This window comes from Pleuronectes platessa, chromosome 2 (assembly GCF_947347685.1).
Source record: "Pleuronectes platessa chromosome 2, fPlePla1.1, whole genome shotgun sequence".
In the NCBI taxonomy this organism is placed as follows: Eukaryota; Metazoa; Chordata; class Actinopteri; order Pleuronectiformes; family Pleuronectidae; genus Pleuronectes; species Pleuronectes platessa.
Window position 1 is genome coordinate 19,045,350 of NC_070627.1, and position 7,429 is coordinate 19,052,778.

Genomic DNA, 7,429 nt, shown 5'->3' on the forward strand with positions numbered 1-7,429 from the left:
GGGACAAATGTCCCCCTCTCGTCACGTGACCACCCTGCGCATCTCGACAGGAAGTGACTTTTCGCCCTTTTCGTCCAAAGCAGGAAATCTCATTGCGCCGCTTCTTCCTCCGTAGGGATCAAGGCTGCGTGGATGTGTTAGATTTAACTATGGCTATTGTGTGTCAGGCCAAGGGCATTTTGAAGCGGGTGAGGGTTTAGGGCTTATCCTGGTGGGATTTATAGCTGTGCTGTCGTTGATCATGACAGACTGTGGTTGACTGTTCGTAACTCGCACACATGGAGCCAGCTTTCATTAAAGCTTTCAGGTCTTGCAAAGTTTTACACTCAACATATCTAACCTCTTATTCCCCCTTATTTCAACTATGTCCTGCATTCTGGTTCCCATCAAATTTTAGGCAACATTCATGCTGCTGCGTGTTCTTCTGAAAATCTGATTTAATCCCTGTCCATACTAACGGGCCTGAAAACGCATATCATGTGACAAATCGTATACACTGGGCATGCGTGTGTCAGTGAGGGGAATCCTGTCTTGCTGGACCAGGGAATTGTCGCAGATTGTTCGAATAATAGCTCGTGAGGAGCCTGATGAATCTGCGAAGGTGACATCGTGACCAACAAAGAGACCCAATCAGCAAGCGCTCATCGTTTCTGCGTGTCCAGACTAAAACGCAGCCCTGGTGTTTTTAAACTAAAACAGGGCCAGCAGCGTCTCCTAATGTCTACGTCCTAGCTTCTCTAAAACTCAAAAGAAGCGTGGATGCCAGACGTACCTCCAACAGAGTCGATGAATTTTCAAATGGAAACGTTGTCATATTGATGTAGGCTTCAAAGTGGCTCCCTGCTGTGTTTGCGAGAGTGTGTTTGAATGGTGTCCTTGCGTTCAGGCTTCTTAATATATGTGCATTCATAAAAATGGGTTAGCGTCTGTGTGTGCATATGTGCACGTCTCTGTGTCTGTTTGCATTAGTCCTTCTGATTTGCCCTAAGTCTAGAGACAGAGGCCACAGCTGTAGCCCACAACCCTCTCTCTCCTTCCATCCCTCCCTGCCTCCCTCCCTCCCTCTCTCCCTCCATTCCTCCCGCACCCTGTGCTTCACTGCACCCAGCCAGAGACACCCACCCCTGTGTCACTCCCAACTATAAAAAAAACCCACTCTCAAATGCGTCTAACCACAATGTCTTCACCTTAAAACTGTTGATATTAGTAAATAGTTCGGTGTATGATCCTTTCTAACGTGACCCTAATTCTATAAGATAACCCACTACTCTTGCCTGCTGCGTATTTATTTTTTATTGATCCACCTTTGCTGGGTACCTATGGGTTTTTCTCTGCAAATCAAGTTGGTATCTTCCAAAGTTAAAAGACATTTTTAAATTCTTTCTTGTTTTCTCTCTCTCTCTCTCTCTCTCTCTCACTCTCACTCTCTCTCTGCAGCAGCTCAGCAATAAAACACTGTGGAAACACAGAGGCATTTCATCCTCAGAAGACTTAGAAGTAATTTAGGAAGAATTCCACTTGATTTCGCCATATCTTACACTGCTGAAGCAACTTATTAGCTTCTACTGAACAACATGTCAGTGTGTGGGTGCAGAGAACAAAGACTGGATTTTGTGACCACTCTCTTACACTGAAGGCAGACAGGCACTAAACTCTGGACCTTTTCCTAAAAAATATCAGTGGGCCTGTATATGAGAACGCACATCTTTGAGTCAGTTACTCCAGACATGTTCTGGAACTGTTCCCAATAGCCCCCAAGTAAAATGTCCAGAAAATGTCAGACTGAGCCCATGTGAGAATACAGCAGGTAAATGTACGGAAAATTCACCACAAGTTAATTGGCATGTTGATAGTGTTTCTAACACGTGACAAAAAACTGGAAGAAAACAAGTATCTCCAGATGAAGTAGAGGACTCATACACATAAAAGCTGTCACCTTGTAAAGACAACAAGATAACAAGATTTATAAATCATGTCCTGCCTCCTGCATGCTCTACCGAGATGCCTCCCGTGGCCTGAATGTTCTGGAGATGATTCTGTTGTTACTAATGTTTGATCCAGGCAATCACCTGCTGTGTTCTTTATATATTAAAAGTAATCTCAAAATGTCCAACTTAATTTGAAGAACGTTTCATTGAGTCCATGTCTGAAAATGGCTAAATATGGTATTAAGGGATCAGCAGCAAGTACATGAGGAATGATCACAAAGATAATAAACATATGGACGCTTGAGTGTTGTATTAAGACAGACACAATCAAACCTGAAATTATCCTTTAATGTTTTATCACAATCTCTTTTTAAATAGCTGTGCCTGTCGCTAGTTTATTTGAAGCGATTATTTTCTTTGTGACCCTTCCTTTGTTTATTATTACTTGTAGTTGTCTTCACACTTCCAGGCAGGTTGTCCCAGCAGAATCACAAAGGGACACGGACAAGGTCAGAGTGTAGGGAGTGGAATGGTTATATTGGAACATGGCCATCATAACTGGCGCCGACCACAGTAGCTGTGGTTTATACAAATGTATTGTTTTGGGCTTTGGACCTGAACCATAGAGCAAATATTTACAGAGCAATTCTGTGTTTGTGGACTGTGTGGATTATAAAGTCAATGGAGAAACCACTAAAATCAACTCTAGTTTACATGCAAAACGGGATAGGTTATCTTATCAAGGAGCTGCAGATAGCACCTCAGTGCTTTATTACACTCAGAAAAATGTTACTTTATCCACATAAATGTGAGGTTGACCTTTTTGGACCATTTTCTGGGTTATGTATTGGGAGTTGGATAGTTTTTGGTAACCCAGCTGCTGGCATGGCAGTTAAGCTCTTGTGACTATGACATAAAAAATCTGAAATATTTGTATCTTTCGGACATTCTGCTGAGTTTTTACTAGAAGACTGGCCAGAAACTCAGCAGACAGCCTGGAGACTCTCACTCGGACATTTGCGGGTTGTCCATTAAACAGAGGGTTGGTGATTTTACCAGATTAAAAGAATAACACATCCTGTTGTGTAAAATAAGATTATTGCATTGGTCCAAGAGGGATTTACGATGTAGTCGAAAAACTACACACGTTGTTTTTACTTGATAGCAACAATGTATATACAGACCTGAACTTCATACAAATGTGACATTTAATTGACCTCTTGCCTTTTCGCTTGCCCCCCCTGCAGGCTTATTAGAGGTTAGCAACAGTGACACAAGAATAACTATAAACTCAGTTATTCAGTGTTTTTAAAGAGGAAAGATTCTTGTCTCCCACAAGTTTACTAAGAGAGTCAGTTCTGCAAATTCATAAATAATCTCTACACTGTAGCAACAAGACAGAGCCACTCTTTTAAATGTGAAACACTCGTAACACTCTCAAGATCTCCAGGTGGCACATTTAGCTTCAGCTGTAAATGTATTCACTGATTTCTAATACTAGCTTTTTCCTCATCCTAAGAAAACACCAACAACATCATACTTCTTTATTGTACCAACTTCCAAGCGAGAAATATTTAAGAGGACATGGAAAGTTCCCGTGCCATAATAGGTAGTGAAGTGGTGCCACTGCCTTCCACTGACTTCTTTCTGGCTCGCAGTCTTCAGAGATGGGCTAAAAGGAGTGGGTCATCTATCACAACAGAGGGGAGAGTGGTAAATTTATAGCTGTGAAAATAGGCCACGGCACAGCACTGATGGAATAGATAGAGTGTAATTAGGACAAGGTTAGGCTGCTTCACATGCACACTTACACGTGCACACGTACGCCATTTATTATTAATTACATGACACACATACATATAAGGGCATGTGTGTGTGTGTGCGTGTGTGCGTGTGTTCTTAACTTAAATCAAAGCAAAAGGAATTTCTCATTTCTCAAGTAGTCCGAGACAGTTATTATGTGACACACACACACACATACGCCGGACATATTCACACTCAGTTATAGCTCACACTTCTCTCTGGGATAAACACATGCAAAGAACACTGCTAACTGACACACATCTCCTCCTCCGCCATTGTCTGATTACCTCGAATCAACTGCAAAAATTGGCTTGTTTCCTTTTCATATGCAAAAAGGTGTCATCACTCTTTTTATTCTTCCTCCTCCGAGCAGCCTTTCTTGCCGCTCCCTGTCCCTCGTCTCCTTCTGCCTCTTTATACTTCCTCTCCATCTCCCCAGTTTACGGCACATTTACTCATTTTCACACCTTGTCGTTCCCTTTAGATTGCTTTCATTTTCAGTGCCGTCAAAAGCCACACCTTTCTCCCTACAGCTTTTCCCTCACCTTCTCCTGTCCCTTCCTCATCACCAGCAGCCTGGTTGCGCTCGTCTGTCTTGTTACATGTAACACAATCCGCCTGTGGACACACACACACACACACACACACACACACACACACACACACACACACACACACACACACACAGAACTGCCCCCTGTCTTCCCGGGCATCGCTGTAAGCCTATATGGAGCAGATGGGCTCAGGGCTGAATGACTGAGCTGTGCTCTGACAAACCGCCTGTGTTGCTCAGATGAGAGGTTGATGTCCTTTGCACAGCCTCTAATCTAAATCTGGCCGCCCGAGGGCTTGTCGATCTACAAACTGGACGCTATAGTTGAAAAATCTGGCCACTCACAAGTTCTGACATCGACCAAACGGAGACATTTCAATCAGTTTCACTATTTCCAATGTGGCTTAGTTTGGAAAAAAGAAATTCTCACTTTCAGTTTCAATTAGAGAAAATGTCATGCCCGGAAATATGTGAATCGTGTAAATGGAACGGATGAAATCTGTTTTTACTGCTTGTCAAATAGACAGATGGGAGTTTACTGAAGGGAAATAGAGGAAAGTCTCAGGGTTAACATGAACATTATTTGACATTCACACACTCCTCTTCCTCACATCTCCAATGCTCTGACATGACCTATGACTGATTATTGATTCTGTTAATTCTGACGTGTATTCCCAGTATTCCCATAACTTCCCTATTTTCTGTATGAAAACATCAAAAAAATGATAGAACTTTGAAGATACACACTCCAACTTCTATTGAACGTGATCGCCCTCTTCTGGTTGGTATTATGAAGTGCCTGTGGCGCTCAGGTTGTGGTTGCTGAGGGAATGAGTATAGGGTCATGAATTGGACACGGATCCAAACGCCCCATTCCCCACTGAAGGAGCAGATGGCAGCTCCCCCAGTGCACGAGGCAGGGAGATGCAGCCACCAGACGATCCAAGCAGGGCGTAAAAACACACACAAACAGACACATTCAGGGAGTTGTGTGCACTTGTTTGTATTTTGAAATGTGTATTATCTCTGAGTGCTGGACACACACACGCTTTTCTACTTTAATGAAGGCAGAAGCTTGACCTTAATCCTTTTCTCTCTCTTCTCCCTGAGGGTCAATGCCTCTCGAACTCTATTAACATTACATTGTAGTGCTACTGTATGAGGATTACTACTGCAGGTGCTGACACCAGTGGTTATTCATGACGCATAAACATTAGCAGCTGTAGGTGGTATTTTCACACTGCTCCTTTTTCCCTTTGTAACATAAACCATATTAACCTGCAGTGACTTCCAGGCATGTTGATTCATCCTGGAGTGTTCAAGTCGCCATGTTGTTCAACCACGACTGAACATAACCATGTTCCAAAAGGAGAGGGGTCCAGCGGACACGTTGAATTTAGACATTTTTACCTTATTTGACAAAGGGATCAAAAAAACAATGAGCAAAACAAGCTTTTTTTTTCATTACATGTCAGTGAAATAATGAACACCTTACATCTTTTTATTTTAATATTTTTTGTTAATATAACCTACAGATAACTAGAGTTTCATTATCGATTAAAACATTTTCAAAAAGACAAAAAAAGTTGTTATTTTGCTTCAAAAAGTTACTTTAACCATGGCCAATACCCGGTCCTATTCTATTAAGAAAATAATATTTCTTCTACATATAAACTCAAATTTTACAGTATTCAATTACAGAACATCAAAATGATGATCTGTAGTTGCATAAGTGCTACAAATGGGAAATCTGAATGTGGTAAGATGTTTTCCATGTATGACTGGCAGCGTAAAAGTTTACGATCCCGCCTCCCTTAATAATGCCTCTATCACTGTCATTTCGAGTTGCGATGGCTGACACATTGAGGAGGATATGCTAAGCTCAGCTGAGTGGCGTGTCACGGCGGGATATGAGGCAGTTAGCTAATGTGGTGTAAAAGGATTTAGAGGATTTGACCCTATCAGCGGAGATGGCACTCAGAGAGGCTCTGTTAATGACACTAAATGAGTCTGTGCCTGCAGCATGCTGATGATGGGGACATGAAAGCCAGGCTTATAATTTATATGGAGTTATTTATTTATTTTCACCTAATTGCTAGAAGTGTGTTAAAGTAATGGGATGTGTGCAGACATTATGTAAAGTCAAGGTAACACAATACAGGACGGTTCCTCCTTTGAAACAGCGAAGCACAATCAGGTCACAGCGGCCTGCAAAATAAATGGAATCTTAAACATGAGCTGTTTACTGTCGAGCAGCGCACTGTAATCATTTTCCCCTTTTTCCTGGTTTAAGCTAAATGAAGGGGAGGAACATATATCTTTCAGAAAACCTCCTTACTACAGAGTTTTGACAAATAAAGGATAATATATATATATTGTTTTATAAACTCAGATTGCCCTTTTGCTGCACTGCAAAGCAGATTTACATTTGTTTCCTTGAGACAGTACAAGGCCGAGACGTGGCATGTGTTGGACTGCTGCCGGTTTTCCTATTTGATTTTTAATATTAAAGAATAGGATAGTGGTCGAAAGTAGTTGGTACTACTGTAACCTAGTTGCAGCTTTGGTTGTTGCATAGCAAATTTGGTCTGTGGTTGTGTGAAGCTGCTTCCAATACATGTATATTGAGCTTCATTAATTTGTTGTCCTACTCCTCTAATTTCCTCTGGAAAATGAAGATAAAATGTACTTTTGGATGAGTGGGCGCCCCACATAGAGAGGCGTGAGTTCTGACCTATAACTTTGCTGCATGTCTTTCCCCGTTCTCTCTCGCTCTTTCACAGGTGTGAATCACACCTAAAGGCTGTCCTGCTACAGTGGCCAAAGATATCTACAAAAAAGATTTAATGTGCTTTGATATATATTCATTCCAATCAGAATCTTATGTTGTGCGTTTTATTAATTATCAACCATATAGAGGATAGGTAAGTGTGTACTGTATTAAATATGCATGCAACTGTATTAGATATTTGAATCATGAAAACTGATAATGTCAGAGAGCTGCCAGGGTTCTTCGAGCCTCCAACAGCTGCCAAAACTAATAAGAAATGGATTCTGGGAACATTTAAATAGCAAAGACAATCATTAATATCCTCTATATCTCCCTGGTTATAGTCCACAAGCTGCTGCAGTAAAATAAAAGATT

General features: G+C 41.5%; 1 protein-coding gene across 1 annotated transcript in view; it reads left to right on the top strand.

Moving 5' to 3' along the window:
* The first annotated feature begins 5,509 nt into the window (after window positions 1–5,509).
* The window catches only part of trim107 (tripartite motif containing 107), a 68,478-nt gene continuing 66,558 nt past the window's right edge, over window positions 5,510–7,429 (top strand). Inside the window, exon 1 of the mRNA XM_053435032.1 lies at window positions 5,510–5,519. The gene's annotated coding sequence lies outside the window, so the exon portion shown is untranslated. The remainder of the gene's footprint in view (window positions 5,520–7,429) is intronic.